Genomic DNA, 24,721 nt, shown 5'->3' on the forward strand with positions numbered 1-24,721 from the left:
AGCCACTCAGTTTGTCCTGACTGCTATGGCCACCCCAGGGAGGAAAAAAGAAAGTGAGAGACAACTGGGTTCACGTTCCAAGCAGCATCCCTCCTTCTCCTTCCTAGGGTCAGTTTGAGCCTGGGCTTCAAATCCTGGGATCTAGGTTCAAATCCTGAACCATAGAACCTAGGACATCTTCCTGAACCTTCTTAAGCCTCAACTGCCCCATCTGTACAATGGAGATAAAGGTGCCCCCTGTTTTCTAGGGGTGTCATGGGAATGAGTGAGGCGTACAGGTGAGTGCAGATGCCTGGGCCTGGCAGGGAGTGAAGGGGCCCCCAGAGCAGCTGTGTTCATCACTGCCATTGTTTCCATTTTGTTGTTCAGTCGCTCAGTCATGTCCTACTCTTTGAGACCCCTTGGGCTGCAGCACGCCAGGCTTCCCTGTCCTTCACCATCTCCCGGAGTTTGCTCAAACTCATGTCCATTGAGTTGATGATGCCAAACCAGCCGTCTCATCTGTCGTCCCCGTCTCCTCCTGCCCTCAAGATGAAGAAACTGAGGTTTAGCAAGTGAAGTGGCTTTGCCCAGTCATCGGGCACCAGGAGTCAGGGAAAGGCTGGCTCTCTTGAGTCTGAATCCTGCTTTCTAGAATGCTCTTTCTGTTCAGCCATTCCTCTAGCTCCCCATTCCCCACCCCATGCTCCGGTTCCACCAGCCAGAGCTGCCCAGGGTTACCTGTCTGTTCAGTCTGTCCATGTGCCACATCTTCCATCTTACTGTTTCTGTAAGACAGTGTCCTTCCTGCTCCTCCCTGCAGCGAACTCTGACTTCAACCAGTGCCGCTTCCTCCAGGAAGCCTTCCCTGACTGCCTGCTCCCTCTGAGGGCTCTCCCAGGACTCCATCCATGCTGGATCAGCAGGGTCCCTGCCCTCCAGGAGTTGGTAGTTGGAGGGGAGAATGTTACTCCGCCTTTGCAGTGTGTGCATGCATGCTTAGTCATGTCTGACTCTTTGTGAAATCTAAATAGGCAGGACAATTGGGTCTGACCCCTCGAACCCAACTGTGACCAAATTACCCAGGAGAAAGCAGCCCTGGGGATCTGCATCTGGCTGCATTGGCAGTTTCCCTGGTGATAGAGCAGCTCTGGCCTCTGCCCTTGCAAGCACCTTTCCGCTTTCCACACCACAAGGATCAGAAACGGAAACAAAAACAAGAGTCAAGAATTTGGTTGGGGATTTCCCTGGTGATCCAGTGGCTAAGACTTTGTACTCCCAATGTGGAGGGCCTGGGTTCGATCCCTTGTCAGGGAACTAGATTCCACATGCTGCAACTAAGACCCGATACAACCAAATAAATAAATAAATAAAAATATTAAAAATAAAAAAGAGAACTCATTTGGCTGGCCCTCTCCTGGGAAGAAGGCATCTTTGCCCTAGTTATTCCACCACACAGGGCAGCTTTTGCAACGACCAAGTGCCTCTGTGCCTCTCCAGGGAACAAGATCCTGGGATGATGGAGAGGGACTCTCAAAAGTCTCTGGGAGCCATAGGGAGCCTCCCAAATGGTGTCCGATGACCTCTGGGCTAGGAAGGTGGAAGTGAAAGTGTTAGTCGCTCAGTCGTGTCTGACTCTTTGTGACCCCCATGGACTGTAGCCCTCCAGGCTTCTCTGTCCATAGGGATTCTCCAGTCAAGAATACTGGAGTGGGTTGCCATGTCCTCCTCCAGGGAATCTTCCCAACCCAGGGATCGAACCCAGGTCTCCCACATTGCAGGTGGATTCTTTACCATCTGAGCCACCAGGGAGGGTGGAACTGCTCCCAAACAGGACTGACTCATCCCTGGAGCATTTTAGCTACTCCTCGCCTCCCCACCCTTCTCAGGGGCTCAGACAGAGGAGTGGGGAGCATGGGTGGAGAAGTTGGTCACCAGTTCTGAGCTGGAGGGGGAAATGGGAAGCTGGGGAGACCCTTCTGTTACTTGCTGGGGCTCTTCTGGGTTCCTGATCCAGGTCTGTCCTGCCTGGGCCTTGGGTAACTTTCTGTCCAGGTTTCCTGTGCCCATGAGAGTCCTGCCAGCTGGGTTGATGCCACCACCCATTGGTCATGTGTAGTCAGTTCTGACCACAGGTGGCCCCACAAGAGGTTAGCCAGCTCTTCCCAAAGAAAGCTCCTGGGGGCTGCCTATGTCCCTTCCTCCCTCATTCTCTACATGGCTTCCGGAAAACCCAAGGGGACGGCTAGGGAGGAGCCTCCCCACCGACCTGAGCACCACCCCCCGCTAGGCTGACCCCTGGGCAACCCCAGCTCCAGTGAATGAGAGGACACCAGAGTCCAAGGCCACCCAGTTCCCAGAGTCACAGAGTCTGACTTACCGCGCTGGCCTTGTGCAATATATACTCTTCAGTTTCGGCTGTGTGGGCAGTGCTTTGAGATCCTCAGGCTCCAAGGCTGGATTTCCGTCCTCCCCACAGACATGTGGCCGTGCTGGGCACCCATCTGCAGAGAAACCTCTTAACCAGGCCAGGTGGCGATTTCAGAGCTCCCAGGAGAGGAAGAGGCCTTTGGGATGACACCAACACGTGTGTGTGTGTGTGCGTGCGCGCACCTGTGCACATGTGTGCAGGAGCAGGGGGAGTGCTCTCTTACTTCCCATCCTGCTCAGCAGACAAAAGGCCTGGGGGAAGTTTGCTCCTGATTAGCTGCTGGTTTAATAGCTATTTCCAGGCAATGGTGGGTGGCAAAGAGCTTTTACAGACATGCCCTCTGAGGGTAGGATTGATAGAGTTAGCAAAGGAAAATAGAGATGCCTAGTTAATTTTGACTGATGGAAAACAGGTGATTGCTTTAGTGTAGGTATATCCCATGCAATGTTTGGGGGCATACTTATGCTAAAAAAAATTTCATTGTTTGTTTCTTTGTTTGATCTTAGCCCTGGGGATATTTTGTATTCATTGTTTATCTGACGTTCAAATTTAACTGGGTAACCTCTATTTTTTTCTGGCAATTATATCTGGGAGGTAGGCGAGCCCACAAATTTGGGAGCTCTTACTCCCTTGACTTCTCCTTCTTCCCCGACCCTGTTAGATTTAGTTATCTGTATGAGGAGTGTCTAAGTGTTTCGACCAGGACTGACATTGTAATGAGGTCTTGCTGTGTCCCCCACATACAAACTGGCTACTGATTCCCATCCTCCAAGCTCCATCTAAGAATAAGGCCCTTGTCACCTGAGCCAGGTGGTTCTCCTTCTGGTACATAACGGGTGACCTCGAATGGGTATATACACTGCATGACTCTATGTTTGAGGAGAGGCTCCTCGGCAGCTGTGCAGTGCATAGCCTGCACACCTGTCTGCAGCAGCCCTGTTCCCACTTCTAGATTCTGACCACCAGCAATTTTCTTTTTCTCATTTGCTTCTCAAACTGGGTGGCCCAAAGACATCATCCCTTTCCTCCCAACTGCCTCTATCCAAAGAAAACTCAAACCATCCGGGAAGGCAGTGCAGCAGTGTTGAAAAACGGTTGAGTGCCCAGGCTGTGCACAGAAGGGCTTTTGATTCTTGGGACCGATCTAGCATCTGCTGAAGGGGCACTCCCTTCCCACTGTCCAGTGTGCAAGCCGGGGCACAAGGCACTGGATTAAAGGTTTCCTGCCTGCCTGCCCGCCTACCACATCCTTTCCCGCTCCTAGCCCTGGCCAACCCCCACCCCCCCCACCCCCCCCCGCCCCGACCTAGGCATAATTTTAGAAATGTAATAGATGCTGCTGTGCACATTCTTGGCCTGGAGCCTGTGGGGGCAGGTCCGAAAAGAGTACAGACTTTTTTCCCCAGGCCATGTTGATAGAGATCCTCTGTTTTCCCCTAGGGACAGGTTTCTGAGGAGCCATTGTATGGGGATAAGCCCACCCCCCCACACACACTTGCTTCTTTGGGGTGTCCCCTCCCTCCAACCCATCCAGGCTGGATTATTTTGCAGGGTCAGTGCCAGCTTCTCTTTGACTTTCCTGAGGTCCTCAAAGCCACCAGTGGGGACTACAGGGAGTGGAGCACAGGTTCGAGGGCCCCAGGTGATGGGGGCCATGGGGACCTCTTTGCAGACCGCTGGGGTCATTTGGTCTCCTGGAGCTATAAGTGATAGACTGGTCCCTCTGGGTCTAGAGAAAGAAGGCTGGCCTGATCTTAGGATTGGGGGCTAGGACAACAGTGAGGGCTTTTGTTTTTCCCAGGGCAAGAAAGCCTACATGATTTTGATTCCAAAGAATTGTCCTATTCCTGGAATGGATGCTCCTGAGGTTTTTGGAGTGTGAATGAGAAGTGTGTTGCAGGGGAGACACATCCAAAGTCTAATGTCCAGTGACTAATGTTTATAGTGCTCTCAAATGGTAGGCTCTGGGCTGCATGCTTTAGCTCCTTCAACTTCCCTTGAACCCTAGCAGATGGGGATGTACCCATTTAACAGATAAGGAAACTGAGGCTCTGGTCATGCAGCCAGGCAGTAGCACAGCCAGCACTACTAAAGCCTGAATCCTCTGCCTTGGGAGTATCCCCCCACTCCGTCTTTATTTTATTTTCTAACAGTTTTATTGAGATATCATTCACATACCAAGCAATTCACCCATTTATTTATTTGGCTGCACTGGGTCTTCATTGCTGCGTGTGGGCTTTCTCTAGTCGTGGTGCATGGGGGGTACTCTTCATCGCAGAGCACAGGCTCTAAGCATGCAGGCTTCAGTAGTTGTGGCTCATGGACTCTAGAGCACAGGATCAATAGTGTGGGACAAGGGCTTAGCTGCCCCGTGGCACGTGGGATCTTCCCAGACCAGGGATCGAACCTGTGTCCCCTGCATTAGGAGGCGGATTCTTAACCACTGGGCCACCAGGGAAGTCCCGATTCACCCATTTAAAGTGTACAGTTCAATGACTTTTAGTACACAGAGAGTTGTGCAACCATCACAGTTTTAGAACATTTTCATCATCTGGGAAGGAAACCCTGCCCCCTTTAGCTATTACCTCCCACTTCCCCCACCCACTACCCCCTACCCCTTAGCAGCCACAAATCTACTTTATGTCTCTGGATTTGCTTATTCTGGACATTTCACGTCAACAGAATCATACATTATGTGACCTTTCGTGTTTGGCTATTTTCACTGCTCATGATGTTTTCAAGACTCATTCATGTCATAGCATGAAGCAGCCTTCATTCCTTTTATGGCTGAATAATATTCCATTTGTGTGAGTAGACCATGTTTACCCCTTCATTTGTGGATGGCCATGTGGGTTGTTTCCACCTTTTGATTATTGTGAACAATGCTGTTACAGACATCCACATATACGTTTTCGGTTCTCTCTTGAGTCCCCCAGTCTTAAGCAAGCTGTTCAGATGCCCACCTATGGGCATTTTCATGCTTAGATTTCCCTACCTGGGATCCCAGCTGCCTAGTCAAGTCTGAGTGCAGAATGCAGCTTACGTCCAATGTCTTACAGTGACCACTCCCTGCTCCTCTCTCTCCTGTTGCCCACGTGCTGTGTGACCTTGGTCCACGTGCTCAGCCTCTCTGGACCCCAGTGCCTTTATTTGTAAAGTGGGGATCTAATTATGACTCTGTGGGGCTGCCATGAGGATCGAGACGGTAAGAGCTCTAGGGGCAGAAAGCCTGGAGAGGGATGATGGGGTGGACATTTGTTCATCCCTATGCCAACTGTTCTGACCCTGTCAACCACTGCTCTGAGGAAGTCCCTGGTTGCTGACGTAAACCATCTCATCCTACTTTTAAGGAGTGCAAGCTAGAGGAGAGGTTCTTAACTGGGTGAGTTTGCCCCCTGGGGACATCTTACAATGAACACCTTTGGTTGTCAGAATGCTGAGGGGCTGGGGGGTTACTGTCTGATGGGGAGAGGCCAGGGATACTGCTAAACGCTGTACAGTGCACAGGAGGCCCCCCAGGACAACGAAAGAGCCAACTCCAAATATTAATATCGCCAAGGTTGAGAAACCCTGATCTCATGATATTATTGTTACTCACTCATTTTTCATGTATGTATGTATTTACCTGTAACCTTGCCTCTTGCCAAAATGGATGAGAAGTAACTAATGAGGATATCAACAGAGCAATAGAATTTTTTTCTAATGTGGAAACTTAAAAAAGAAGGAGGGAAGGAAAATTAAAAAAAAAAACACCACTCATGCTGAAGTAACCTTCCAGAGCTGGGATGTACATTTGGTCTGAGTTTCCCAGCAGCCAAAGCAAAGAGGAGCAATAGGATCAATTTCAAGATTCTCACTGTTTCAAAGGTGAAAACAAGAGTTCAGGGAAGTCTGGCTGAAAACCAGAGTTCAAGAGGAGTCTGGCTTTCCTAGGCCTGGAGAACCCGGGGCTTTTCTCTTTATCTAGGGGACACAGCAGCATGCTGGGGCTGACAGCACAGTCCTCAATAACAGCCCCAAGGGGAACACATTGTTTAGTCACTAAGTCATCGACGGCCCACCAGGTTCCTCCATCCATGGGATTTCCCAGGCAAGAATGTTTTTCTCCAGGGGATCTTCCTGACCCAAGGATCAAACCGGCATCTCCTGCATTGGCAGGCGGATTCTTTATCACTCAGCCACCTGGGGAGCCCCTAGGGAACACAATAGTGACTGCCATATTCTCCAAAGCAGGCGGTGATGTAAGGCTGAGGCCACTTGGGCAAAGGCAGCCTTTCCTGGAGTGCCTGTCCAGATGTGGTTTACTTTTCCAAATCGAAGGCAGAAACCAGGGCCAATGCTTTAGGCAGCCACAGGGATGGCAACAGGGGCTCTGGAGCCAGACTGCCTGGGCTCTGGAGTGACTCCCAAGAAGCTGTGTGACTTATGGCCATTCTCTAAACCTCTCTGAGCTCACTTTCCTCATTTGTAAATTGGGGCCCAAACATACTTACCTTAGAGCTGTTGGGAGAATGAAGTGAGATAGTATATAACCAAGGCTGACCCCAGGCCTGGCAGAAGTAAACAGTTCAACTATTATTTCTGTGCCCCAGATTGTGCTGGGTAAATATTTTGAAACACCTGTGTTTTTTTTTTTTTTTAATAAGTAATGAAAGATTCAGCCTTGGGAGCAGGAATTACATGTTTGGGCTTCAGTCCTGCTCTGGAAGGCAGTGAAAGGGTGAAAGGTCTTGGCTAGGGAAATCCTACAGCCAGACACAATCAGGTCCGATCCCACTGTTTTCTGCTTAAAATTTCTGACTCCTCATCACTTAAGGGTGGCCTTCAGATGCTTGGTCCCAGAGCCTGGGGGCCCATCCCTGACTCACCACCAATCTGTTTTCTACATACCACCTCCATCCTACGTCCCAGTAATTCTGAACCCCAGGCGATTGTCAGCCTGCCAGGCCTTTGCCCGTGCAGTGCCCTCCACCTGGAATGCTCTCCCTCCCTGCCTGCCGCACTCCTATGCTAAGATTTGACTTGAGCATCGGCCCCTTTAAGAGGCCTTTGTTGGATTTCCTACCCGCCAGGGAGCAGTAATTTCTTCTTTGTATCCAGCTCCCTCCCCAGCCACTCCACAGAGTCGGCATTTAGAACACAGATGCCTTCACCCGTTCACCCACTCCTGACTCAGTTACTCGCGCATTGATAAATTTGCTCACTCATTCACTGATTCAATCACTCGTTCATTAATTCCTCAGTCACTCATTGATCGATTGATTCATTAATTGTTTCATTCATTCAGTCATAAATCAACCATCAAAACTTACTGTTGACCAAACCCTTTTCTGGGCACTGGGGTTAAAGCAATGAACAAATCAGACAAGAAGTCCCACCCTTGGGTCTCTGTGACTCCAACCCTTAATAAACCGCCCCAACGTAGAGTTCTCAGACTCTGTGGTCTGCCTCCTCTGATCCTGGGGTTCGATCCTTGGGTCAGGAAGATCCCCTGGAAGAGGAAATGCCAACCAACTCCTGTATTCTTGCCTGGGAAATCCCATGGGCATGGAGGCGTGGCAGGTTACAGTCCATGAGGTCGCAACGTGTCAGACAGGACTTAGCAACACAGCATGCGTGCACTGTGTAGCACAGGGAACCATCCTCAGCATCTTATAATAACCTGTACTGGTAAAGAGTCTGAAAAAGAAGACCAGTTCAGTTCATTTCAGTCACTCAGTCATGTCTGACTCTTTGCAACCCCATGGACTGCAGCATGCCAGGCTTCCCTGAGCTTGGCTCTGGGAGTTGGCTCCATCACCAACTCCTGGAGCTTGCTCAAACTCATGTCCATCGAGTCGGTGATGCCATCCAACCATCTCATCCTTTGTCATCCCCTTTTCCTCCTGCCTTCAATCTTAATATAAAATATATGAAAAAGAATAAATATAAGTATATAACTGAATCAGTTTGCTGTAACTTGAAACATTGTAAATCAACTATTCTTCAGTTAAAAAAAATAACACCACCAGGTTCAGAATAAACTGCATCAATTCCAGAAAACCATCTATTTCTGCTTCATTGACTAGGCCAAAGCCTGTGACTGTGCGGATCACAGTAAACTGTGAAACATTCTGAGAGAGACGGGAATCCCAGACCACCTGACCTGCCTCTTGAGAAACCTGTATGCAGGTCAGGAAGCAACAGTCAGAAATGTACATGGAACAACAGACTGGTTCCAAATAGGAAAAGGAGTGCGTCAAGGTTGTATATTGTCACCTTGCTTATTTAACTTATATGCAGAGTACATCATGAGGAATGCTGGGCTGGAAGAAGCACAAGCTGGAATCAAGATTGCTGGGAGAAATATCAATAACCTCAGATATGCAGATGACAGTACCCTTATGGCAGAAAGTGAAGAGGAACTCAAAAGCCTCTTGATGAAAGTGAAAGAGGAGAGTGAAAAGGTTGGCTTGAAGCTCAACATTCAGAAAATGAAGATCATGGCATCGGGTCCCATCACTTCATGGGAAATAGATGGAAAGACAGTGGAAACAGTGTCAGACTTTATTTTTGGGGGCTCCAAAATCACTGCAGATGCTGATTGCAACCATGAAATTAAAAGACGCTTACTCCTTGGAAGGAAAGTTATGAGCAACCTTGATAATATATTGAAAAGCAGAGACATTACTTTGCCAACCAAGGTCCGTCTAGTCAAGGCTATGGTTTTTCCCGTGGTCATGTATGGATGTGAGAGTTGGACTGTGAAGAAAGCTGATCGCTGAAGAATTGATGCTTTTGAACTGTGGTGCTGGAGAAGACTCTTGAGAGTCCCTTGTACTGCCAGGAGATCCAACCAGTCCATTCTAAGGGAGATCAATCCTGGGTGTTCATTGGAAGGACTGATGCTAAGGCTGAGGCTGCAATACTTTGGCCACCTCATGCGACGAGTTGACTCACTGAAAAAGACTCTGACGCTGGGAAAGGTTGGGGGCGGGAGGAGAAGGGGACGACCGAGAATGAGATGGCTGGATGGCATCACCGACTCTGTGGACATGAGTTTGAGTGAACTCCGGGATTTGGTGATGGACAGGGAGGCCTGGCGTGCTGTGATTCATGGGGTCGCGGAGAGTCGGACACGACTGAGCGACTGAACTGAACTGAACTGAACTGACTGAATACCAGAGGGAAAAAAAAAAGAACTCCTCCACTAGCTTCAGGAGTTGACATTCATCAGCCTTGGTCTCACCTCTTCCAGGAAGCCCTCCCTGACCACCCTACCCAGATGCACCTGGAGCTTCTACATCCTTTCCATGTGTACTTTTCCCATTGACTGTTATAAAAGTATTTGGTGGTCTCCTTTCAGGTCTGTCTTCCCACTGGACTTAAACTTGATCTTGGGCATTATTTGTTCTCCTGGGCCTGCCACAATGGCTGTCAGCTAGCAATGATCAACAAATATTTGTTGAATGACCAAACAGGATCAGCAACCTGAGATGACGCGGCTCCTCCCTCTGGGGCCCAGAGGAGGTCCTCCTGAAGGAGGGAAGGTGGGTCAGGAGTCTCTCTGCAGGGCATCGATGGGGTGAGTGTGGAGAGGGGATTAACTCTTGGCCTGGGAAACTGTGCCAAGTGCCCGTCTGTCTTCACGCTGCTAGGGGACAGTTGGGTGTGTGTGAGGCCAACCTTGCCCAGCAATTTCCTTGCCTGCAGCTTGAGGGCTGTTGTCAGGTACAGTGGAGCACCCAGCACAGTTCGCCGGTGCCCCATGCCGGCTTCACTGGTTCATCCTTGCTGTGTGGCCTCAAACAAGTCGCTTGACCTCTCTGTGCTCGTTTTTGTCTTTTGTAAAATGGGACAACAAAAGACATCACCTCTGGGTGTGGCCACCAGGGTTAGCGGGATGAGAACATCCGTGGGGCCCAGCTTGAGAAGTACTCTACCAATGTGTGTTGTTTTGATTATTTTTCTCCCCACATCTGGCCACCCAGCAAGTGTTTACTGAGCACCTACTCTGTGCCAGATGAGCCGAGTGCTCACTGCTGGAGACTGTGAACAGGATCATGTTATGAACAAATCAGATTCCTTTAAAAACATTTATGAGACTGTCAGGGAAATATAAACCCAGACTGGATGACATGGAATGAAATGCAAAAGTTCTTTTTGTGAGAGGCACATTGTAGTTTTCTGGTTATCCTTTTCAATAGAGTTCTCATCTTTCAGACACTCAACCTGGAGTGTTTACCGATGACATGTGGTGTCAGGGATTTGCTTTGAAACAATCCATTCTGTAAAACTAAAATTATTCCTTTTAAATGTCTTTTGTATTTTTTATGGACTGTATCTTGTGGCTTGCGGGATCTTAGTTCCACAATCAGGGATCAAGCCTGGACCCTTGGCAGTGAAAGTGCAAAGTCCTAGCCACTGGACGGTCAGGTAATTCCCTAAAATTATTCTTTTTTAAAACCTTATTTTTTAAAAAAATCCAGTGGCGGAGGGAGGTCGTTCCTGTGGGGGTACATAGACAGTATCAGATGGACTGCAAGTCGATGATGAGGAAGGTGTTTGTAATGGTCCATAATGAGTTTCACAAAATGGCATGCATTAACCCCATGGATACACACCCTGCGTTGATCCAGATGAGCTGAAGACAACCACAGATGTCCTTAGCTCCGTGACCAGGGCTGGAACCCACACCTCCTGAATTGGAAGGTGAAGTCCTAACCATTGGACATCCAGGGAAGTCCCAAGAGTGTGGTCATGATCCTAAGTGGGCTGCCAGTGATGGGTTTCGGTGGGGACTGTGGCGCCCCTGGCCCGGTGCGGTTGAGAGAAAACTAAGTAACCTGCTGAAGGGCTCAGGATAAGCACGCTGCTGGCGACTTCGACAGACCCTTTTTTTTAATTTCTTGTCCTCAGTCCCTCCTGTCTAACACGGGACTGGGGAGGGCTCCATACCCCAGGAAGGAGGTGGGCACAGGGAGAATACCTGCCAAGCCTTAAAGAAGGCATGCAAGGGTCTTGCCTGGAAGCAGGAAGCTGCAGCTTTTCAGCTAGAGGAACCTCAGTCCTTTTGAGAGTTTGGGGGCCCCTGAAGGCAGAGCCGACACGAGTCTGTATCCCCATTCATCCATCTGCCCCATCTGGACAAACCGCAGGCTGTGTCTTCCCTGTTCAGCATTTTCCCAGGACTGAAGGTTTGTGTCCCCTTCAAATCCACGTGTTGATGGGAATTCCCCGGTGGTCCAGTGGTTAGGACTCTGTTTTCAGTGCCCAGGATGCGGGGTTCAATCCCTGGTGGGGGGATCTGAAGTCCCACAAGCCAAGCCAGAAAGAAAAACTTAAAATTCATGTGTTGAAGCCTAATCTCCAAAGTGAGAGTGTTAGGAAGAAGGGCCTTTGAGAGGTGAGGAGATCATCCTGATGATGCAGCCTGCCAGTGCTGGAGACACAGGTTCGATGCCTTATCCAGGAAGAATCCACATGCCTCTGAGCAACTAAGTCCGTGTCCACAACTATTGAGCCTGTGCACCCAAGAGTCCGTACTCCTCAACAAGAGAAGCCACCACAGTGTGAAGTGTGCGCAGTTCGCTGCAACTAGAGAAAACCTCGCACAGCAACAAGGACCCAGCACAGCCAAAAATAAAAAAAAAAATGATTTCAAAATGAATAAAAGAGACCCCAGAGAGCTTCCCTGACCCCCCCACCATGTGAGAACGCCGAGAGAAGACAGCTGTCTGTGACCCAGGAGATGGGCTCTCCACAGACACAGAATCTACTAGCACCTACCAGAATGGTGAGAACCAAACGTGGGTTGTTTGCAAGCCATCCCGTCTGCAGTATTCTCCTGAGAGCCCGACCTGACTGAGCCACCAGCAGAACACGGTCAGGACCACATCGCTCATGGTCACAGCCTACCGATACAGTCCATCCTCCCAGCCCTGGGATGCTGAGGGTCTGGGTTCCAGGTTTCCACCGGGGAAGGAGACAAAAGGAAGCCCACCCTGCCCTTCGAGTCCTCTGAGGGCCGGCCCCCTCCACGGTGGCTCAGGCCCTGGCCGGTTCCCAGAGAGGGAGAGGAAGTCTGTCTCTTTCCTACAGGGCTCTCTCTTCCTGACACAGGGCGCCTGGGTCACAGATGTTTCACGTCAGAAGTCAGAGGTGGTAGTGACTTAATCACCCAAGCCTGCAGTTCCTTAAAAAGGTGTGGGTCTCAGCCTTTTCAGAAAGCAGTTTGGCAGAGGGTTTTTCAGGGGCCTGGAAAGGTCTACGCTTTCCTTTCCAGCGATCACACGTCTGGGAAATTGCTCAAAGGAACCAATTGTAAAACAAGGAAAGAAAGACTGAGTGCCCAGTGGTGTCTACTGCCACATTTGTCACAGATGTCAACATGTATGTTGTCACCCCTTGTGGATTCTTAAGTAGGTGTTTAGAAGAAGGAGTTATGAGAGCTCTTCATCAACATAGAAAATACTTAGATGATTTAACACTGAACTGAGAACACAATTCGAGGATGGTGGGTGAGGCTGGTGGTGGAGCGGGGGTCTGTTGATTTTCCTAATGGTCTGTGATATTGTCCTGTTGCTCTAAATGTCAGGAAATCCAGCCTGCGTGTGGCGAGGGGGTTTCCAGTCCCGCTCCCAAACTGGCAGCCCCATCCCCAGGGCTCTGCCCACCAGTCCAGCCTTAAAGCTGGTGCGCCTGTTCCATTTTCGAAAATGGAGACTGACATCTTAAGGCGTATTTCCTTTTTGGATGATCCTGTGGCTTTCTGGAGCAACATGGGTGGAAAATAACCAGGGAGGCCCTTGTAAGCCCACTGGGAAGCAGAGCCCTTCGGGGCAGGGTTTTGGTCTTTTTCACATCAAAAAACTTGTTGACAGCTCAAACTGCACAGCCTCTTTCCTGGAGACTGAGGCAGGAATGTTTATTTTTACTGAAAAGTTTAAAAAGGTCTTTATTTTATTGCAAAAGCAATGTATGCTCATTGTTTAAAAAAGAAAGAACCAAATAGTATAGAATTGTATAAAACAAAGCCCCCCGCCCGCCTCCCTCTTCCCTTCCGAGGGAAACCCCTCTTGGCTGTTTGTGTCTTTCCTTTTAGATAGGTTCCATATCTGGGGTTTTCAAACTATTTTTAGCTACAAGCCACAGTGAAAAAATAGATTTTTGCATTGTAACCCAGTACCCAGGGACCCTGGATGATAGCAAGAAGTCTGAAGAAACGATACTTGTTATGAGGAATGCCAGCAGGGTTGTCTTCTGCTCTGTGTTATTCTGGGACAGTCTACTCCATTCTATCCCATTTCCTTTAGAAAAGAAAGGTGGCTGATCTTAACCCGGTTCCCATGGTTTCATGTCCCGCCGCTAGGCGCGAAAGCACTGCTGTAGACGTTACTAACGCACAGCATCGTTATTCTTGACTCCCCGGTTGCTACTACTAGCTTTTTGCGCTTAAGGATACTGCAACCCGCTTTCCGTAAATGGACACACAGGGCTGTTTCTTCCTTCTCAATGGCAGCAGAGGAAAACACATCAGTGGTTTTTTGGTGTTTGTCCATCTCCTTCTTAACGGCCGTTTGCGTTGTTTCCAAACTGGGCTGCCACCAGCGAGGTTTGGGGGGTGGGGGAAACACCCAGGTATGGGGCCATTGGGGCGGTGATTCCTAGCCTGGGATCCGCAGGGCGGGGAGCAAGCATGATGGTTGCCGATAATAACCTGGGGTGGGGGAAGGTATGTTGAATTGTGTATCTAGGGGCACAGAGGACCTCTACACCCAATGACCACACAGGACTTTGTTTGCTTCATGTCACACCCTGCTTACCATATTGAGAAATACACATGTGGGTTTTAGAATGAGATGGATCCCAAGTCACTTCTTCTTTCTCTTCCTTTGTTTCCTCTTCTGTCCCTTGACAGTTTTGGAGGAGGGGACCGTCCTCAACCCTGATTTCAAAGGTCTTCCATGTCAATGGTCTTTCTGTCTGAAGTCCTTGAGCCTTCTCTGTTGTGTGACGTGGTGGGTTATTTCGCAGGGGGGTCAAAACTGGCTCCGTGCACGCGTGAATACGAGCTGGACTGGCACCCCGCAGCTGCGATGAATTAGAATGGGCACCTTCTCAGGTGGTGCTAGAGGCTAAGAACCCACCTGCTAAGGCAGGAGACAGAAGAGACACAGGTTCGATTCCTGGGTTGGGAAGATCCCCTGGACAAGGGCACAGCAGCCCACTCCAGTATTCTTGCCTGGAGAATCCCATGGACAGAGTTGCCTGGTGGGCTACAGTCCATCGGAACACAAAGAGTTGGACACGACTGAAGTGACTGAGCACTTTATTTGTAGTTCTATCTTAAGTTCAGATCCTGGTTCTGACACAAGTGGGAAAAACCTTGGGTCTTTGTGGCTTCATCATTTACAAAATGGGGTTTAGAACTCCTGCTCAGGGAAACAAGATAGAATAATGGGTAAGCACATGGCTTCACACTAACCTGCTGTGTGACCTTGGACAAGCTATATAACCTCTCTGTGTCTCAATTTCCTCATATGTAAAATGGGGAGAATAATAGTGCCTACTTCCTAGGGTTCCGGCGAGGATTAAATGAGTTAGGCTGATGCCTGGCTATGCATTTATCATTATTGTTATTAAGAAAGATGGGTTGTCGTAAAGCTTAAACAAGATGACGGATGTACAAGTGCTCCTGTTGGATCTGGCATGTAGTAATGATCACAATTTAAAAAAAAATGAGTTTTAAACAGAGGATACTTTTGGTTCAGAGTGTAGAAGGTCTGGTAATGAACGTTTAGCCCCGGCTTTGACTAGCTAAGGAGGGAGAAGAAATCTTAGAGGCTGGGGGTGGGGGAAGAGGGGTTTGCAAATGTTTGCTCCATGTTTCAATGTCTCCTTTCAGTGGCTCAAGAAGGTGGAGGAGGGGATGGTGGCCTAGGAAGTGTGGGGTTAGTGGTGGTGGTGGGGGAGACAACCTCCATCTCTAAGGGTGGGTAGGTAGAAGGGGAAGTAGAGTGATTTGTCTTTTTTCTGGAAATGCTCCTGATGATATTCCCAGGTTAGGGCTTCAGGGTTGTGTGTACTTGGGGCCCGGGGTACAGAAAGGGGAAGTTGGGGGTGTCAGGGACGTCAAGGTGCTCCCTGCCTCCCCTCCAGATTGCCTTCTCTTTATTCCAGTGTGAGGCTTGCTCTGGGCATGTGAGAGACATCTGTGAACTGCACACAATCAGATGTGGAATGATAAATGTTGTTACTGTTGTTTAGTTGCTAAGTCATGTCCGACTCTTTGTGACCCCATGGACTCTAGCCCGCCAGACTCCTCTGTCCATGGGATTTCTCAGGCAAGAACACTGGAGTTGTTGCCATTTCCTCCTCCAGGGGATCGTCCCAATCCTGGGATCAAACCTGTGTCTCCTGCATTGGTGAGTGGATTCTTTACCTCTGAGTCATTAAGGAAGCCCCAGAATAATAAAACGATGTCATTAATTAGAATCCAGTAAGTGTTACACGTGGAGAAGGGAACGGCAATCCACTCCAGTAGTCTTGCCTGGAGAATCCCATGGACAGAGAAGCCTGGCGGGGTACAATCCATCAGGTCACAAAGAGCCGGATATGACTGAGCGACTAACACAAGTGTTACAGAAAAGTGGGGGTGAGGTTAAGAGGGTGAAGGAGAGGCTGTAATTTCAGAGAGGGTGGCCAGAGTTGCCTGGTTGAGAAGATAACATTTAGGCAAACACTTGAAGGAGAGAGCAAGTCATGTTGATACCTGGGGTGCCCGTGGTCCTGGCAGAGAGAAACAGCCAGTGCAAAGGCCCTGAGGCAGGGTGATGTTGGAGCAGCAGGTGTGTGACTAAAGTGGAGTGAGTGAGGTTGAGAGTGTTTGGAGATAAGGACAGAGAAGAAGGGAGGGTTAGACCATATGGGGCTCTGGAGGCCTTAGGGAGGGCCGGACACCTCTCTGGACTGTGGGGAAACTGAGTCAGGAACTCAGGATGGGTCGTGAGTATATTGCTTGGGTGACATTACTTTCTTTTCATGGAGATGTGGCTACTGCTAGCGGATCAAAAGTGTAAGTCCAGAAACAAAGGGCTCATAGGCTTTGTGGGTACTTGGTTTTTGTGGAAGGGGAGCCTAAAAACAATATCAACAAGCTTAAGATTAGCAGATGCAAACTATTGTGTATAGAAGAGATAAACAAGGTCCTACTGTATATACAGGGAACTATATTCAACCTCCTGTGATAAACCATAATGGAGAAGAATATGAAAAAGAATGAAATATGAGTGTCACTGAATCACTTTGCTGTACAGCAAATATTAACACGACATTGTAAATCAACTAGACTTCAATTAAAAACAACAACAACAGCAGCAACTCAGTGATAATAGCAGCTATGAACGTTTGGAGCCTTCCTATGTGCCAGGCATGGTGCCAGCCACGCTGTTTCTTTTCAAGAGTTCATCTCTGCTGTGGCCTCACTGGGCGATGTTGGGACAGTGGAGAAAACAGACAGTCCGGAAGGGGGAGGGGTTGACTGAGGACTGCCACTCAGAGGGAGCCAAGAAGGGGACTAGAGCCCAGGCCTCGGACTTCACATCTGGATGACTTCAAGGCGCTATCCATTTCCTCAAACAGAGGGGGCTCGACTGCCCACCTCCCACCCCCAAGCCCTGGTCTGACCTTCTGGCGGTTGGGCAATTCCAAGTTTCCTGGACCAACAGTCACAACCCACAACCTGCGCTTCTCCTTCCAGCCAAAAGAGAAACCAGCCTTGAACCGATGGACTCGCGTTCAGGTTCAAATTCCAGAAAATGCAGGATCAGTCTAGGCTGTGGTGTGCCCAGGAGTCAACCCCAAGTGAATGAGTTTCTGCAAGTTGAGTGGGAAGGTGGCACTGGTGTTGGGGCGCCTGAGAAGACGGGGCCTCTATGAAATAAGTCAGACCGAGAAAGACGAGACTCGGAAGATCTCACTCACACATCGAATCTGAAGGGAAAAAAATCACCCAACACAGAGAAAAAGGGAAGAGATGGATGGTTGCCAGAATGTGGGCCTGGGGTGTGTGTGAAATGAAATGATGGTCATTCGAAGGTGCTCAAAAGGTACAAACTTCCAGTTATAAAATAAATAGGTCCTGGGGAGGTCATGTATAGCATGGTGACTACAGTTAGTAATAATACAGTATTGGATATTTGAAAATTGCTAGGACAGTAGATCTTAAAAGTTCTCATCACAATGAAGAAGAGATATGTAATTATGCATGGTGACAGATGTTAACTAGACTTATTGTGGCAATCACTTTGCAATATGTACAACTATGGAATCTCTATGTTGTAGACCTGAAACTAATGTTATTTGTCAATTACATCTCCATTCAGGAAAATGAAGGAAAAGTGGCAGAGGGCCTCCAAGGGAGCAGAGGAACTTTCATGGAGACCTTGGCTGGGGGTTGTGGGGGGAGCAGGGGAAATTAGCCTTCCTGACAGGGTAGGGCCAGGTTTTGCTTCAACCCACACAGAACTGCTTATTTCTCTTTTGTGGGTTGCATCTCTATGGGAGGCTACAGTGGAGGGAGAGTCTCTGAGATTCAACAGCCTCAAGATACAGGTCTGGTGATCTAGAAGGCTGTAAGCTCCAAGAAGCTCTCCATGGCGAGGTGACTAAACAGGGACGTGGAGCCGGGAAGCCTGGGTTCAACTTGCCACTGCTACCATTGCTGTGTGACTTTTGGCGACTCGCTTAATGTCTCTGGGCCTCATCTGTAAAGCGAAGATGGTCACCCTCATCCTCACATGATAAGACTTCCCTCACAGGGCTGTTGGGCACACCATCTTTAAATACAGATGATTCCGGGATTCGTGCTCCACCCGCACCACCCCTCCTCCTTCCGCTTCCTCCCCCAGGGCTGTTGGAATGGATCCCAGAGAACAAAGCTCTTCTGTGCCATGAAGACATTTGTTTCCTGGAAGCTGCAACAATTAGAAAGCGCCAGGGATGATTGCAGAGTCACAGGGTACTCATTATTGATTTATTATCTATCTCCTGCTCCCAGCCAGAACTCCAGGGGAGTTGGGACCTTGCCTTTGGCTTTGTGATCCCAGCTCGAGGCTCCTGCGACAGTCCTGGCATCCAGATCACAGCAGCTGAGGGAGTGAGAAGGTTGTGTGACAGCCTCTGGAGTCTGCTGAACTTGGTTCAAATCCCGTCTCCAGGCACCTTCTTGCTGTGTGACTTGGGGCTTGTTACCTAATCTCTCTGGGCCTCCAATACCTCGTCTGTAACACAGGAGGATTTTTTGTAAAGAGGAAAGGAGATAGGGACTTCCCTGGTGGTCCAGTGGCTGAGAATCCGCCTGCAAAGGTGGGGGACTCGGATTCGATCCCTGGTCCAGGAGGATCCCACCTGACCGGGCCCCTGCACCACAACTACTGAACCCCTAAGTGTGCCCTGGAGCCCGTGGTCTGCCGCGGGAGAGCCAGCCCAGTGAGAAGCCCGAGCACCGCAACTAGAGAGTAACCCCCTACTCGCCGCAACTAGAGAAAGCCCACGCGCAGCAACCAAGACCCAGTGCAGTCAAAAAGGAATATTTTTTTAAAAAGAGAGAGAAAAGGAGATAATGGATGTAACAGGGTCCAGGACCCCGTGGGGGTAGAGTTAGTATCTATCCTCCTCCTCCCTATGCACTGGGGTTCATTCCACATCCTCGAGCCTTTGCTGTGGTCCAGGTGTTGCTGTTTAGTCGCTAAGTCCTGTCTGACTGTTTGCGACCCCATGGACTGTAGCCCTCCAGGCTCCTCTGTCCATGGAATTCTCCAGGCAAGAATACTGGAGTGGGTTGTCCTTTCCTCCTCCAGGGGATCTTTCCCACCCAGGGATCGAACCGCTGTCCCTTGCGTTGGCAGGCAGACTCTTTAGCACTGAGCCACCTGGGAAGCCCATGCAATGAGGGGGTGTCTTGTTAAATAGAACCTCAGGCATACAGCATGTCATTCAGGTGATGTTATTGGGGGATCAGGCCTCTCCTCCTGAGGACCCTCTTTCCCCTGCAGTTAATAGGGACCCCCACCAAGGAGGTCACCAAGGTCTCACTCTGGACAGACCAGGAAAGGCCCCACCTGCTGCTTCTCTGGGGTCTGGTGGAGACAGAGGCCTGGCTAGTTCAGGGCTAGTTCCCACACCTCGAGGGCAAAGGCTGACCCACGTAATTATGGGGTTGGGTTAACTCAGCCCAGCCTCCACATTGGCCACTGTCTGTAGGTGCCATTGCTTTGGCCAAAAGCCTACTGACCAGGCAGACAGAATAGAGAACGCCCAGTTAAATGTGAATTTCAGACAAACAATGAGTAATTTTTTTTTTTTAAGCTTAAGTATGTCTTGGGCAAGGCTGATAATATATCACAAGTCTGCCACATTCGGGATATTACTTGCTGTTTATCTGGAATTCAAATTTAACTGGGTGTCTTGTGTTTTTATTTGCTACAGCTGGCAACTCCACCAAGGCCTCCCTCTGCCCCTGAATTCACCCCATTCCAGCTCCATCTTGGCAACAGCAGAAGCAAAGGGTTTATCCAGGGCCAGAGACTGGCCAAGGGCAGAGAGCCAGGATCTGGGCACAAGGAAGGCCTCTTGTGTCCCCGGCCTCGGTTTCCCCATCTTTGTAACTCAGCAGGAAGAATCTTGGCTGCTTGGGCCTTTTGCAAGGGTGAATTGTGTGATGTGTGTGTGTGGGAAACATGTTTTGAAAGTGAAAAAGGTGTTATGGAAACATTAGCTACCAGAATTCATTGTTATGAATAACACAGGTCAGCCAGTGGAGGCGGCTTCTGGCAACTGGGTTCTCTTTTTAAAAATTCGTTTTTTGAAACCAGCAATTGCTGTTTATTCTTAAAAATGTTAGGAAATGGAAAGTAGGAAAAGGAGAAGAAAAATCCCTAATTATTCTCCTCATTTAGAGAGAGATCCAACCATTCCATCCTAAAGGAGATCAGTCCTGGGTGTTCCTTGGAAGGACTGATGTTGAGGCTGAAACTCCAATACTTTGGCCACTGGATGCGAAGAGCTGACTCATTTGAAAAGACCCTGAAGCTGGGAAAGACTGAGGGCAGGAGGAGAAGGGGATGACAGAGGATGAGATGGTTGGATGGCATCATCGACTCAGTGGACATGAGTTTGGGTAAACTCTGGGAGTTGGTGATGGATAGGGAGGCCTGGCGTGCTGCAGTTCATGGGGTTGCAAAGAGTTGGACACGACTGAGCAACTGAACTGAACTGAATTTATCTTGTTCTTTTTTTTCTTATTTTCCCTGTGTGGCAGGATCTTAGTTCCCTGAACAGGGATTGAACCCACGCCTCCTGCACTGAAAGTGCAGAGTCTTAACCACTGGACTGCCAGGGAAGTCCTTAGCACAATGTTTTGTGTGTTTGTGCATTTATTAGTTAGTGATAAAATTAATCAGAAATTATTTATCATGCAGGGATGTATGGTTATTTGGTTAAAATCCCAGACAATTTAATAATAGGATCTAGGTTTATCCCGTCTCCCATCCAGATAATCTCATTCTTGGATACGAAAACAGAAGACAAAATTAAATCAATAACCAAAAACCATGAACAAAGGACATCTTGCTCTACAGTCCCTGGCATTTTTAACTTTAGATTTCCAATGCATTCATGTTAGTTACATGCCATTCCTGCCATGTCACAGGGTTTTTTTTTTTATCCTTGGAAAAGTGTGAAGAATTTTTTCCCAGGTGTATGTGTGTGTATTTTATTTTTTTCTTTTAAACACAATATAGGATTATATCCCACATTCTTTTAGGCAACCCATTTTTCTCCCCGGCTGTTGAAATTTCAGAAAACACTCACAGGAAGTCTCCTCATCTCTGTCCGGTTCATGTGATGCCAGGGGTGTTGGCTTGTATGTGTCTACTTCCCAGATCTTGCTCTGGGCCCGTTCGGTTAGAACAGCAACTGCAAGGTCTTCAGTGGAAAGAGAAAGTCACAAAAGTGTGTATAAACGCGAACCCTGCCTCTGCTGTGTCCTGACAGAGCATACAAGAGATGCCTGGTTTACTTTTAAAAATTGCTATAAATTCACATAACATTTAACATTTTTGCCATTTTAAACTCTACACTTCAGGAAGATCCCACTGGAGAAGGGAATGGCTACTCACTCCAGTATTTTTGCCCAGAGAATTCCGTGGACAGAGGAGCCTGGCAGGCTACAGTCCTGGGGTCACAAAGAGCCGGACGTGACTGAGTGACTAACACTTCCACAAACTCTGCAATTCAGTAAACTTCACAATTCAACACGTTGTGCACCTTCACCATGATTAGCTTCCGGAACATTTCTAGCCCCTCCCAGAAGAAATTGCATACCTACCTCCCTGCTCCTTCCTGCCCCTGGCAACCACTAATCACTTTTCTGTATCTATAGAGACTTCCTGTTCTTGAAATTTGATATGAATGGAATCATATACCATGTGACCTTTCCTGTCTGGCTTCTTTAGCTTAGCATCAGGTTTTCAGGGTCTGTTCAAACTATAGCAAATGTTAGCATTTCACTCCTTTTTATGATCAAATAATATTCCGTCATAAGGATATACCACATTTTGTTTATCTGTGCATCAGTTAATGGACATTCAGGTTATTTCCATCTTTTGATTACTTGGAATAATGCTATGAACATTCCTGCACAAATTTTTGTTTGGAAACCTGTTTTCGATCCTTTCGTGTATATACCTAGGGGTAGAACAGTGGTTGCACCATTTTATAGTCCTACCAGCAATGTGTGAAGGTTTCCATTTCTTCACACGCTCCCCAACACTTGTTTATTTTCCATTAAAAAACATTTTTTTTTTTATGACCACCATAGTGGGTATGAAGTGGTTTCTTGTTGCGGTTTTGATTTGCATTTCCACGATGACTAATGATGTTGAGTATCTTTTCATGTGCTTGTTGGAGTTTGTATTTCTTCTTTGTAGAAGTGGCTATTCAAATCCTCTGCCAGTGTTTTAACTTAAATTTGTGTGCGGTAAAATATACATAATGTAAAATTTATCATTTCAACCATTTTCGAGTGTACAGTTCAGTGGCATTAAGTACATTCACAATATTGTGCAGCTGTCATCACTCTCCATCTCCAGAACTTAAAAAAAAAAAATGCTATTTTTAAAAAGCAGTTTTAGAGTCTTCCAAGGTGGCTCAAACTCCAATACTTTGGCCACCTCATGCGACGAGTTGATTCACTGGAAAAGATTCTGATGCTGGGAGGGATTGGGGGCGGGAGGAGAAGGGGACGACAGAGAATGAGATGGCTGGATGACATCACCGACTCGATGGACATGGGTTTGAGTGAACTCTGGGAGTTGGTTATGGACGGGGAGGCCTGGTGTGCTGTGATTCATGGGGTCGCGGAGAGTCGGACACGACTGAGCGACTGACCTGAACTGAACTGAACTGAAGGTGGCTCAGTGGTACGGAACCTGCCTGCCAACGCAGGAGACACAAGTTTGATCCCTGATCTGGGAAGATCCTACATACTATGGAGCAACTAAGCCCATGCACCACAACTATTGAACTTGTGCTCTAGAGCCCAGGAATCACAACTACTGAGCCCGCGTGTTGCTCAGCAGTTGAGCAACTACTGAACCCGGCAATCCCCAGAGCCTGTGCTACCCTGCGAGAAGCCACTGCAGTAAGAAGCCCCTGCAGAGCAATGAAGAATAGCCACAGCTAGAGAAAAACCTGCCCAGTAATGAAGACCAAAAACAGCAGTTTTAGATTTGTATAAACTTAGGAAGTTATGGAGAAGGAAATGGCAACCCACTCCAGTGTTCTTGCCTGGAGAATCTCAGGGACAGGGGAGCCTGGTGGGCTTCCGTCTATGGGGTCACACAGAGTCGGACACAACTGAAGTGACTTAGCAGCAGCAGCAGCAGGAAGTTATGGGAAGTTCCTGTATACTCCCTGCCTCCACAAATACATAGCCTCCCCTATTATCAACATTCCCCACTAGAGTGGTACTGAGACAGGGCTGGGACCTGGGACCTGGGACCCTTTGCTGCAGTGCTGGCACCTGGACAAACTCTCCTTGAGCAACAAAATACAAAGAAACGATATGAGACTAAAAATAGCTGAATGCCTGTACACTTGGGGCAATTTTGGACAAGATAAAAAAAGATAAAAAACACCCAACTACCACTTTTGAAAGTGAAAGTCACTCAGTTGCATCTGACTCTTTGCAACCCCATGGACTGTACAGCCTGCCAGGCTCCTCTGTCCATGGCATTCTCCAGGCAAGAATACTGGAGTGGGTAGCCATTCCCTTCTCCAGGGGATCTTCCCAACCCAGGGATCAAACCTAGGTCTCCTGCATTGCAGGCAGATTCTTCCCCATCTGAGCCACCAGCGTTCTGAAGAGTTGGGATTAAAAACAGGGTATTGTGCATACGCCTGGTATACGACACCACCTAAGGGGTGTGCAAACCATCTAAAGCGCCCTCCAGCCCGACCTCTGGACCCACCCCTACCCTCACTCCATTTCAGGAACCAGCTCCCCTTGGGGAGGGGCAAGGGAACCTGTTGCTTATTTTCCATCCCTCCTGCTGTAGCAGATGCCCCGGTAAAGCCTTTCCCGAAGTTCTCATCTGGCCTCTTAATCAATTTCTATTGACTAGGGAAGTCCAAGGACCCTGGTTGAGAACAGTGCATTTGTTACATTGATGAACTTACACTGACATCTCATTGTCACCCAAATTTATAGTTCATATTAGGGTTCACTTTAAAATATATATGTATATATATATTATTATTATTTTTTAAATTTTATTTATCTGTTTTATTGTTGGCTGTGAGGTCTTTGCTGCTGAGCGTGGGCATTCTCTAGTTGCGGCAAGCCAGGGTTACTCTCTAGTTGCGGTGCACAGGTTCTCATTGTGGTGGCATCTCTTGTTGCAGAGCACCAGCTCCGCAGCATATGGGCTTCAGCAGTTGTGGCGCACAGGCTCGGAGCTTGTGGGCTCTACAGCAGGGGCGTGCATGTAGTTGTGCTGCATGGGCTTAGTTGCCCCGTGGCATGTGGAGTCTTCCAGGTCCAGGGTTGGAACCTGGGTCCCCTGCATTGGCAGGCAGATTTTCAACCACTGGACCACCAGGGAAGTCCCTAATGTCCTTATTTATTTAGTATCTGACTGTGTCAGGTCTTAGTTGAGGTACACAGGGATCTTTTGTTGTAGCTCGAGGGTTCAGTAGCTGTGGCGCACAAGCTTTGTTGCTCTGAGGCATGTGGGAATATATATGTATATACACACACACACATCCTAG

At 48.5% G+C, this 24,721-nt stretch overlaps 2 long non-coding RNA genes across 2 annotated transcripts; both read right to left on the reverse strand.

Moving 5' to 3' along the window:
• Nucleotides 1-388: 388 nt before the first annotated feature.
• Nucleotides 389-12,316, reverse strand: LOC148773686 (uncharacterized). The gene is made up of 3 exons (XR_016036607.1): nt 12,179-12,316; nt 2,360-2,546; nt 389-520 (listed from the first exon to the last, which is right to left on the reverse strand). It is a non-coding gene; the product is annotated as an uncharacterized LOC148773686 (long non-coding RNA).
• Nucleotides 12,317-18,548: 6,232 nt separating this feature from the next.
• On the reverse strand, nt 18,549-21,699 carry LOC148773687 (uncharacterized). The gene is made up of 3 exons (XR_016036606.1): nt 21,571-21,699; nt 21,263-21,376; nt 18,549-18,672 (listed from the first exon to the last, which is right to left on the reverse strand). It is a non-coding gene; the product is annotated as an uncharacterized LOC148773687 (long non-coding RNA).
• Nucleotides 21,700-24,721: the final 3,022 nt, after the last annotated feature.

The sequence above is a fragment of the Moschus berezovskii genome, chromosome 27 (genome assembly GCF_049115385.1).
Source record: "Moschus berezovskii isolate FMDL1 chromosome 27, NW_MosBer_1.0, whole genome shotgun sequence".
Classification (NCBI taxonomy): domain Eukaryota; kingdom Metazoa; phylum Chordata; class Mammalia; order Artiodactyla; family Moschidae; genus Moschus; species Moschus berezovskii.